A 12474-nucleotide genomic window follows, 5' to 3' on the forward strand; every position below is an offset into this window, starting at 1 on the left:
TGATGAGAGAAGAAAATTCACAAAAATTCAAAGGCCATTAGCCAGTCCGGTCCTGCAGGAACTTTCTTTGAAACAGTGCAATTTTAATTAACATTACTATTGATAACAGCAGAGTTTGGCTCTTATTGTTCATTTCTGGTGATTTAATCCTTAGGAATCCATCATTCTTTTAGTTTTCAGAGTTAACTCATCCAGCTTCTTTATACTATCACAAGGATTGGGAATTCACCTTCCAAATGAAGGGTTAAACTTCTTATCAAACCACTCCATTTGCTGGAGATTTAAGCTCAGTGTGATAAGGCAGAGGTGACCGAGGCTGTGAGAAAACGCTTGAAAAATCCCAAACAAAAATACAACCCCCAAACACAGAAAACCTCAGCAGACGTGACCTGCAAATTACTTTTATATTTTTAATGCTGGGTGAAATATTTCACCCAGAAATATGCGTACCCCTGCCTTTCGGTGCCAGGTGGATGGAAAAATGTCACCATGTCTGTCAGAGCTGTTTGAACCCACTTTCTCTTGGGTGATGTCTGGAGGGAGGGGTAACAGTGGCATGGTCTGATCTGCTGCTGCAGGGTGGCTCACACCAGCCAGGGTTTTTCTTGTAAGGAATAAAACACTTCAAAACGTTCAGGGTGATTATACAGATACAGATAGTTGGTGATTTGGGAATGGGGGAGGCAGGGCAGAGGGTTCACCTTTATTTGGGCTCTTTCTCCCCTGTTTCAAAATGAACCTGGTTAAAGTATTTTGACCATAAAGGAGGATTTGGCAGATGGAAGCGGAACAGGCAGTAATGGTTTTGTGATGTTGTATATTCTTTCCTTTCTTCTCTGTTGACAAAAATGTGTAAAAAAAAAAAAAGTCAGAACAAATGGTACACATTTAAAATCTTATGTTAATCACCTTTCTGCTTTCTCAATGAATATTTTAAGCATAAAGACTAAATGTTGAAATAAAACAGAGTGAAGAATTACCGAGATGCAAATGGAGATCTTGTTGGGTCCTAATTAATCATCTGTGAACTATAAAGCTATTTTCAATTAGCCTGACAAATCAAAGGAAATAATCATCTTTGCTGATATTAAGCTTGAGAGATTATTATTTTTTAATTCGCAATGCCACAACCTTTCCCTCCTTTTGCTCATCAACAGATTGCAGTTGGACTAAAATATTGATTCCAGGACCTCAACAATGGCAAAAAATTAGAGGAGGATTTGCATGGCAGAATTTTGCAGTCAGAATTTTTTTTTCCATTTGCTTTAGATGAACTGGCTCCTGAGTTTCTCTCTTTAACTCCCTTTTCCTCAAAAGTTCTTGAAATACCTTCTTGCAGTTTTCTTCTGATGTTGTTTCACAGGTCTTAGGGGCATTGAGTGAAATGAAGCAGGATTGGGGCCAGCCCAGAGAATGAGCATCCTGTAAAGGACACAAATGGAGACACTCTGTCTGCATATACGCTAGGAAATATATACATTTTGTCTAGAGACTTCTTACATCAATTATCTTATATTTCAGTGTCAGGAGGAGGATGAACAGAATCCCTAAGATCACATCCCCCCAACTACCACATTAGTTGCTAAAGTAACATTAGTGTTCTACAAATTTCTCAATTAATTTTTATTTTTTTTAAATTGTATTCTCTTTGAGCAAATTTTAATGTCTTGAAGAGTTTTGTTTGTGTGTTTGTGCTTATGTTTTACATTTATTTTGTTTTGTTTGCTTGGGTGGACTTTTATTCCTTCTTTTCTTCCCTCTGATGGCTAAAATCGGGTTTACAGAACAGGCTGAGAACTGTTGTTCTTGGGCAAACACCTTGTGAATGGCCACTCTGCCTTTCTTCACTGCTGGGATTGCAGGGAAGAGATGATGATGGGCAGGTTGGAGCAGGAAAACCCTCTGAGTCAGGGCTCCACTTTGGTAATCTATATTGTGCAGAGAACACCAGGGAAGTCATTAGTGGGGTCAAATCTTGTGGTCTTCTTGCAGGGGAAAATTCCTTTTGGGAATTTGAGTGAGTAATCAGCTGCTGTGCTGCTGTGTCTGTTGCAGCTGCATTTTACACCAAGCAAAACTCCACTGAAATCAGTGGAAAGATTCCTAATGAGACTTGAATCAAGACATCCTATGTATTATTTTCAACCTTCTTACCTTGATTTACCCAGCCTGCAGAGGAGGAGCCTGAGGAGAGGCCTCATAGCAGTGTACTGAGCTTCCTCACCAAAGGGGATGTGCAGTGGCAGGAATGATGTCTCCTCTCTGGTGACCGATGACACGACCCGAGGGCATGGCCTCAAGCTGAGTCAGGGCAGGTTTAGGTTGGGTATTAGAAAATTCTTCACGCAGAGGGCGCTTGGGCACTGGCACAGCCTCCCTGGGGAAATGATCACAGCACCAACCCTGACAAAATTCAAGGAGTAATTGAACAACGCCCTCAAGGCACAGGGTGTGACTCCTGGGGCTGGGAGTTGGACTCTGATTCTTGTGGGTCCCCTCCAACTCAGGGTATTCCAAGATTCCAGGCTCTCAGTTAATATTTTAGCTCTACTGTTCCCACACTGTGCAAACAGCTGTTGTGACATTGAAGGGATATTTTTAAGATTACCAGCCTCAGTGCTTTGAGGTTGAAAAAATTAGAAATACTTCAATTAGTGCAATCTGCAAACTTTTAATTTTTATTCTGTGTTTTTGAATCACAGGTTAACCTAGGATGCATCTAGATTTGCATTTAGGTTCAGATTAGCAGTGTGTTTTTAAAGTGATTTCCTCCAAAATGGTAGTTCCACCTTGGAGTGAGGAGATTTTACCCTGGCTCATGAAACTTGGTTTCCTTAGACTTCCCCCTACTACACTCATGGCAACTCAGGCCTCAGAGCCAGAATAAAACTACACTGAAGTAACCCCCAAATATGGTCTTTGAGTCCTCAACATGGGTTGTTTTCCCCTCCAGAATCACTTGTATTTCTAATGTCCACAGACTCATAGACCACAAGTTTTCATACTCCTTTTTGGTCACTGAGACTCTTGGTTCACTCAAGACTGGTTTTTAATCAGGGGAAGAATCAGATGGGTGATGAAGGGACAAGAGGGAACCTGTTTTGTTTTTTGTAAATCTTAGGGGGTGTTTGGGACAGCAAACCAAAAGAAGTTCTTATTGAAAAAACCCTGAAAAGTAAGCCTTTCAAATGTCCCATTTACCCCTTCTAAAAAGGTTCTATATGGCATTGGAAAACTCAACCCAGTCTTGTCACATGGAAACAGATACTAAATATGTGATCATCATTAAGATGCCAAGTTTCACACCCTGAACTCTGCTTTGTGGGTGCAGAACTCTCAGTGGCATCTAAAGCCAGAGAGTCTCATGCCTGTATTTGTCCTTCAGAATATAAAATTCTTTACAAATACTATGTTCATCACTGAACTGCAAATCCAGTACTTAATTTCTTCCTCTTCCTCCCATCCCTAAATCTGGGGAGAAGGTATGTTATGAGGATAAATCCATCACTTGTGCAGAGTTTGGGTGCAGGTTGATGGGCCCCATGTAAAACCCACCAGCTTTGACATGTCTGCAGGACAGCAGGGGGGAGGAGTGACCAAAATGCAGATCCATGGCTCAGGAAAGGCAAAGTCCTCCCTGTGCCCTGGATGAGGCAAAGGAAAAAAACCAGGTGTGACTGTCACATGTAGAAAGAATAATAGAGGAGGAGAGAGAGTGTGAACAATTCAGTCTGGTGTTTCCTAACATTTTGGTGGCTGATTTTTTTAATCTTCACACTGCTTTTTTAAAAATGAAATTTTTGTTAGCATTCTTCTGTAGAAATACTCATGTACAGGTATAGGTGGGTGCTTATGGGTGGTGTGGACTCGCTACCTTGTCACAAAGGAAATTGTGTGCGTGTTGTGCCTAGGTGTGTCTGTACCCAGGGGCCTGGAGGGCCCCTTTGTCACCTGTCTGTCTGTACTGGTTCTGTGTGTGTGCCTGTGTGCATATCTGAGCTGCAGCTCTGCAGAAACCAAGGCACAACACAAATGTATAGCAAATTTATACCTGTTTCACACAATTCCCTGAGGCTATGCAGACTCCCGGGTGCATGTTGGATCACTCTATTGTAGAAGTATATTTCCCTTGTTATAAGCTTAAATTAAGACTTTGACCTGAAGCTCAACTCATTTTTTTCTCTCAAGGTACAAAACACCTGGTTATTTAACCTGTCCTTTTACATTTCCACTCTGGGTTACTGTCGACTGCAGAGGCACTGAAATAATTAATGAAAACCTGTCCTCTGGGAAGACAGAAGTGACTGAAATGCTCAGGGAAATTTTGCTTGCAAGCCTCACATGCTGCTGTTCATGCTAACGTGGATAATTAGTGAACCACCTGCATGCCTATTTAGACTTAGCCCATGACCATTTTAATTCCCAATTATTATTGCATTGTAATATTACAGTGCAACTGTTTTTTTTTTCACTTTTTGTTAGAATCACATTAACCTTCTTACACTTCCTGAGTGGATAACTCTTTTCCTGCTAAATCACAAATTTTCAGTGCATAACCTGGGGTGGCCCCATGGCTGCAGGTAGCACTGCTGCCTGCAGACCTGCATTTCTTTATTCCAAGTCAGAATACAACCCTTCAGCTCCTGTTCTGCTTTTAATTACACTCTTCCCTGATATTCATATGGACAAAGTCATAGAGGAGCTTCTCTCAGCTGCAACCATTGTGAAAAATTAAGAAGCCAGAAGGAATGGAGAAGTCACAGCATGGGCTGCTGTGAATGCAGGGGGGTGATGGTGACTTGTTTTTGACACTGGTGGTTTGTTCCCCCTCATATCAAGACTGCCCAAAGCTAGGAAGGGTACAGGATTCCTCTCTGCAAGAGGTGAAGTTGCCTCCCTTGCAAAACCTCAAGCCAGTGACAGAAGGTCATCCCCCTTCTCCACGCATGCAGAAATGATGGCTGATGAATTTACTTCCCGCAGCGTCGCACTGGAGCAGATTTATAGATTCTGTGATAAATTTTAAACTATATTTAGGGACTCTGAGGAAACAGTAATGAATAGACACTGGTCCTGAACTGTTATTCTTGATTGCAGCTGCTTCATAATAGACTTTTTTTTTTTTAAAAGTATCAGTATGGGACAGGAAGTGGAGGGGAATATAAAATTATGCTGAGCCCAGAGAAAGGAGGATCCTCAAGTAGGAATTGAACAAGACCCATGGGAAAGCCAAAAATGAGGAAGGAGGGACTGAACATATGATGGATTTCTGAACAGTCACCCAGGGTCTTTCCATTAATAGCAGGCAGGATGTTTTCCTTTATGAAAACCCGATTAAGTTTGTCAGACACTGATAACCTTTCTATAAGGATTTTCCTTCTGTGTACTGGATGCATGGACCTAGAAGGGATATTCTTGCCTATTTATTTCCTAGGGTGACTTTTCCATAAAATCCTGGACATCCAAAAAGAGTTATGCTTCCATCTGCTCCTGCCAACCTCATTTTTATTTAGGAGACCTTTTCCAAAGGGGTCATGGGAGAGGAAGGTGAAAGCCTATGGATTTGATAATGTATATTTGTCCCTGTCATCTCTGCATAGGTACTTCATGGACGTCATAGAGGAATGGTTGTTTTTTGTTTTACCGAGTTGTCCTTTTGCATCAAGAAAGGTAAAACAAGGCTCTGGTGGGGACATCTCTCCTTATCACTTCATTGGAAAATTGACTGGAAGTTTTATCACACAAACCTCGGGCAGCAAATTCTGCATCTCTGCTCTGAGTTGCTGTTTCAGTGTCCTGTCTCTCAGCTCTTGCCCTTGGAGTGGACAACACCCAGGTGTTCCTTGGCTTCTGGCTTTAGCAGCACGTCTCAGATTTCACTTGCCTGTGGTGCAGAGAATTTCTGCCCAAACTGCTCCTGACCTGTCTGAGTGGAAGGAGTCGGTCTCTGGAAGATTTCTTTTTTTTTTTTTTTTTTTTTTCTTTTTAAGCATTGAGACAGAAGAGAGATAGGAGGCAACAAGCTTTTCAAGCCTCTTGCATTCTCAAAGATCTCAGGATAACCAAGCATTTAAGAGCTTGCTTTACTGGAGTATGATGGATCAGCACAGAGTGACTAAGCAGATCAGACATGATTTATGATGTTTGGGGAGATGAGGAAATCCCATGTTTTCATGGAATTTTCTTTCCATTCCCACTGGTCTACTTGATCCATCTCTCTGACATGATGTCATGTATCTTCACTGTGCATGTAGAGCCAATAGCTCTCCAAATCAAATCTGTCCTCAGACTTTGATGACCAGGTCTTCATGTCAGTGTTGCTAAAATCAGTTCTCAAGTCTCATTCTCTGCTCACTCTCAGGAACTACTGAATTCTCTCTTCAGGCTATTGGATAACCAAATTTTCTCTCTTCTCCACCACAAATCTCATGGCTTAGGAATAAGCTATTTTTCCTTTAAGGCAGTGGAAGTCTGTAGTCACTGACAACCCAGGCACATGGAAGGGAAAACATCTCTCATGCTTATAGGAGTTTATTGATTTTAATAAGTGCTCTGACTGAGATTGATCCATATAAACATATTCCTACTGTTGCAGGATAACCAGAAAGATTTCCAGGTGCTTTTAGATATCTCTGTAATGTAATTTAAACATAACCTTTGACAATTTTTCAGTTTGGTGGCTGATTGTGACTTAGGAGCATGGGTAGTTTACATAGCCTAGGTGGGGATGTGCCCTCTCCACAGCTTACGGGTATGGAGATATTTGTGTTCCCAGTACCTGCAGTATGGGATTAGGAGCAGTGTGAGAGACTCACAGGTGAGTCTACAGGAGCTATAGCACATTGAAACAGGTGATGGGGTGACCACCCACAAACGTGACCAGATTGACTTTCAAAATAATTTATTCTGCATCCCTTTTGCTAAACCAAAGTGAAACCTTTCCTGTGTATAAAAACACATGATCTCACTTCAAAAGACCCTGCACTCAAATATCTGAGTCCTAATTTCTGAGACTATTCCCATCTCATATAATCCATCTTTAAGGCCTCTAGTCTTGGCCAGATCTGCTACTTGTGTTCAGCAATGCACCTTGAAGCAATAAGTGCAGCAGGATAGATTCTGATGATTTAGCAGTTGATTCAGAAATAAAAATCAACCCAAATCCTGATCTTATGGAAGAGGTGGCTTCTGAAAACCCCCTCTCCTCTCCCTTGAGGCATTGATGGAAAACCTCCTGCCTCGTTTGTCGGCTTTGGCAGAGCCCTGAGTGAAAGTTGGATTTCCTGGGCTGTCAGCCATTCTTGGTCCTCAGAGGAACAGACAACCTGCTACAGGTGATCAATAGATGCCATTGCCTGCTCAGGTGTGTGAGGCTTTTCAAAAAGAAACTCCCAGGAGGAGAGTCAAGCCTGGGATGTGATCTTGACCACATTCAGTTGACATTCAGTGAGAGGCAGTCATGAAGGTGGAGCCTTCCTTCCAAATGTTCACAGCGCATGTGCCTAAGGCAATGAAAAAAACAGAAGAAAAAGAGTTGTCCAAACCTTCTCTGTCACTTTTTTTTTTTTTTTTTTTGGTTTTTGTTTGTTTGTTTGTTTTTGGTTCTGTTTTGCTTTGTTTTGGTTTTTTGTACCAGTATCCCGGTGTTTTGTTTCCTCCTTCATACCTAGGGAGAGTGGAATTACCCCTGGACTGGAGCCATCATTTGAGCTGGTCCCTTAAAATTTTAGATAGTCAGGAGAAGTCTATTTCTGCCCTCAGTTGTACCAGTGTAATTGGTATTGGTGGTGTCAGAGCTGTGACACTAAGGCTGGAATTAATCCAGAAAGTTATGTCTTATACCCATTAGTTGAGCAGCATGAAATAGGAGCAACATTTTTGTCCAAACTATATTTGCAGTGAGTATCCAGTAGCAATGGTCCTGGTTTTGAGAAAAGGCTTTTATTTAGAATCCTCTGATCCTCAAAACCTGCATCAGTGCTCATGAGAGCTGGCCAGTGACTCACGGGGACACTGAAATACCTGAGGTTTCCTCTTGCAACAAATTTCTGACTGTTCATTACCAGGACCATTTTGCATGTTTCTCTACCATCTAGGCTTGGTATTAGGTCCTTAGACCAGGTTGAATGTCCAGCTGGAGACATGAGCTTTCCAGGTCTATCTAATAAAATATGTGTCCTCAGGCTTAAGGTTTCCCAGGATTCAAATACAAGGTTTCCTCACCAGTACTTGTCTGGAGCTTCTCAACAGCAAGTAGAGAGAAAAAGGCGCTTGTAAAGTTTTAATCTTATGGCTATTTTAGATATTATTTTTAGAATGCCATCCACATCCTGGGAAGGCCCATTTCTTTCATGGAGCAGCTCTGCTGAAGATGTGGGCTTTGCCAATATCTGGAAATGAGAGAGATAAGTCCCAGCCAGAACTGATTGCATGCAAAGCAAGGATGACTTTGCTGGGCTTTGACCTTCCCACAGAAGATTTTCTGGTTCGTTTGGAAGTGGCCATGCACTATTTAACTGCAAAGGATTTTCCAAGGAATCCAGTTTAAGAGAGAGACTCCTAATGCTCCTCTTCTAAAAACCTCCACCCAAAATGGCATCCCAGTAAAGCCTCTGAGGCCCAAACCTTTTCAGATCTGTGCATCTTTGTTTTGGTGTCAAAACTGTGCTCAGTGCTGCAGTGATTCTTCTTTATGTTTATTATGATCAACTAATTTGCATTAATCAGTTTTTTTTTTTTTTTTGGTATCAAAAGGGCTCCTGGCAGCAGCAGCAATAATTATAGACACAAATAATTTCAATATTTATCTTATCTAACATCTAAGCATGTATTTGGAGGGCACCCAGACACAGCAATAATGTTAAAGAAGCTTGAAATGCCATTATATAGGTAAATAAACAAACACATAAATACTTTGATTCTCAGCTACATAAAATTAATGCTTCACACATCTTAAGGGGATGTTATTTCATGGCAAAGCATTGTTAAAGCTCTAAAATCAAGTCAGGACTACTGAGGCCTACTTTAACTTGTTCATTTAACCTTTTGCAATATTATGGTCATGTAGATACAAATTTATGAAGTGGCCATTAAAAATTATATATTTTTTTCCTTACTTACATTAGCTTTGACTTTGTTTGGGATGGTGGCAGAGATCTTTAGGCTCCGATGTCTAATTCTGTAAATTATTAGTTTTTCACCTTTTTGCACATCTGAAAAATGGAGCTAATTAGCCTCCTGTCATCAAACATTGTGAAAGCATTTGAGATGCAAAGTATTGTATCTCCTTCATTATGCAAGAATAACAATGCACTTCTGAGGGTGAGGCTAAAAGCTTCAAAGCTAAATGAAAAAATCACTGCCATAATAACACCAACCCCATCCAACTGCAATCAGTGACCTCAGAAATGCCAAAAGCCACTTTACAATAAACCTGCTATTGCAGGACTTTGCCATGGCAGGAACAAGGTGAGGGTCTCTCTGAGAAATTTTGTTTTCTGAGATTAAAATCCTGATAGATCTTCTAAATCTGCGACCATGCCAACACGCAAAGCATGGCTGTGCAAAAAAATCAGTGGTTGTTTCAGTTGTCAATCTTAAAAAATATTAGATATTAATAACATGAAAAATAATTGTGGTTGCTAAAGACTGTTAGATTGTGGCACTGCATTGGGTTCTTCTCACAGCAGCTAAGTTCCTGGTGAGTCAAATAAGTTTGTAGTCTCCCCGAAGCTGGGTTTTGTTTTCAAGTTAGTTTTACTAAAAAAAATAACATATGAAAGGAATGGAGACTCATTTCAAAACTGAGCTTGAAGGTGACAGAAAAAAGTTGTGGGGAAATTAATCCCCAAATATATAATTTCTACATTTTCAAAATATTTCTCTTTTGGAAATGTATTTACTTTCATGCTTAAAAAGCAAAAACTTTTGATATTTCCTTTTGTAAACGCACTCTGCATAAAAAAGGGATTTACTTTAAAAAAAACAACTAACCAACCAAAAAATATATTAATAAGGCAAATTAATGTGAAAGTTTTAGGGTCAAGTTGAACAAAATATTTTGCCTTAACCTATAATGCATTTAAAAATAATTCAGCACAAAATGAAAAATTAATATTAACCATCTTTAATTTTTTGTATTTCATTTCTAAATGGAATCCCTCCAACAGGAGGGACATTTCTAGCAAAGGGTAATTTTTTACATACCCAGATTATTCTTGGACCTAATCTGCTCTCTTTGTGATCAATAACTGAGCTAGGCCAACACAGCCTGACTTCAGAAATCCCATCATTAACAGGGATTGTGACATTTTACTGCTCTTTTTAGGCTCCCTGTAGAGATATCCAGTGTAAGAGAAGCTTTATTTTATCTACGACTGACATACTGAATGTACCCATGAATGAGATCACACATTTTTGTCCAGGCAGAACCACGAACAGCAATGGTGCCACATAAAAAGAGCTTCTGCATACATGTGCAAGGTGAGAAGCTGGACTTCTGGGCTGGGCACAAAAATGTAAAGGCTTTAAATGATGAAGTTATTAATTCAGCTCTCAAATAATTGTACCTCTTCACGCTGGGTTTTGGGCATGAAGATTTCTAAGTCAATCTTTCCAGAAGAGCACTAAGATGTAGAGGACTTGAGGGATTGCATTCTCTTCTCTCTTCTCTTCTCTTCTCTTCTCTTCTCTTCTCTTCTCTTCTCTTCTCTTCTCTTCTCTTCTCTTCTCTTCTCTTCTCTTCTCTCTCTTCTCTTCTCTTCTCTTCTCTTCTCTTCTCTTCTCTTCTCTTCTCTTCTCTTCTCTTCTCTTCTCTTCTCTTCTCTTCTCTTCTCTTCTCTTCTCTTCTCTTTCTCTTCTCTTCTCTTCTCTTCTCTTCTCTTCTCTTCTCTTCTCTTCTCTTCTCTTCTCTCTCTCCTCTCCTCTCCTCTCCTCTCCTCTCCTCTCCTCTCCTCTCCTCTCCTCTCCTCTCCTCTCCTCTCCTCTCCTCTCCTCTCCTCTCCTCTCCTCTCCTCTCCTCTCCTCTCCTCTCCTCTCCTCTCCTCTCCTCTCCTCTCCTCTCCTCTCCTCTCCTCTCCTCTCCTCTCCTCTCCTCTCCTCTCCTCTCCTCTCCTCTCCTCTCCTCTCCTCTTCTCTCTTCTCCTCTTCCACCACTGTCTTTCCAAGACAAGTTAAATGTCCCATCACAGAGGTTCCAAGGACAGATGTATGTTCTTTCCAAGGCAAGAAATCATCTCAGATGGTTTCCGAAACCTCATCCTGAAGGGTAGGTATCTTGCCAGGTTCACGGAATGTGCATTTTTTTACTTCTTTAGGACAGACTTTTGGAAGGTTGCTAAAATGTTGTGATACAACAGATTCTTCCAAGGCATCAGGTACTGGTGGGGAAAGAGAAGTCAGCCTACATGAGCTAAAGCTGTGTATTTTCACAAGTCCTTCAGCTGCTCCCCCATAATCCAGAAACGTAGGGGTGTAAATCCCAATCTAATATCTTGGTTATGTTTGTTCTACTGCTAATAATAGCTCCACCTACTAGACATGGGGCATAACTCACTGACATTTGCAAGGCCATCTGGGTCTTACAACTGAGACACAGTGTGAATCAAATGTAACAAAAACAGTGCTGGAATTTCTAATTTTTGCTAACAGGGGTCTTGCCAGCCTGGAAATGGGGGATTCCTGACAAGAGAACCCCAGGAGAGAGCTCACAAAATTTTTCACACCTTGCCTTTTATCTCCCACTCCTAAAAAGGTTAGTAAAAAGAATAAATCTCTTGGGAACATGGGCAGGCTGTTGCTCAAACCAAAGTTTGATTTAAGAGAGGAACAACCCATCAGGTCAAGAGAAATGGTTAAGTGCAGCAGTGCTCAGTTACCTCTGCGTGACCTTCCCAGCAAACATGGATGGGAGCCTTTCAGCAGTGCTGCAGATGTTGGATGACTCTGCTTGTGCTGTTGAAAGACAGGGGTGATAAATAGCATTTGAGCCACGTTTCTCCCCTCCTTCAGGCAGAATTTGAGAATCTCAGGTATACAGCCCTGGGAGAGTGATTCACGAGGTACCCACTCGCAGCGGCTTCCTCCAAGGGAGAAAGCTGACACTTCCAGGACACTGACCTCAAGCCCATATGCATTTTATGTGTTTCAGCACCCTCAGGAAAACCACAATTAGACGTTGCCTCCCTGTATTTAACACTCAGAGATGAGAAAACAACAAGGCTGGGGAGCGAATGCTTGAAAAACAAAATATCAGAGAGGAAAAAAAAAAAACCCCCAACCAACTCTGACACCACTTGGGTAAATTGGAGCTTGTTTGGAAGTGAACTGAATTCCTTTTTTACATCTCCCCACATGATCACTGTGCAGAAAAACAACACCTCAGCCAAAAAAAAAAAAAAAAAAAAAAAAGGGGCAAACCCACACAGATTTTGCACTTTGTAGAGGCAAATCTGCCTTTGTTATACAACTCTGTCT

This window comes from Melospiza melodia, chromosome 4 (genome assembly GCF_035770615.1).
Source record: "Melospiza melodia melodia isolate bMelMel2 chromosome 4, bMelMel2.pri, whole genome shotgun sequence".
NCBI lineage: Eukaryota > Metazoa > Chordata > Aves > Passeriformes > Passerellidae > Melospiza > Melospiza melodia.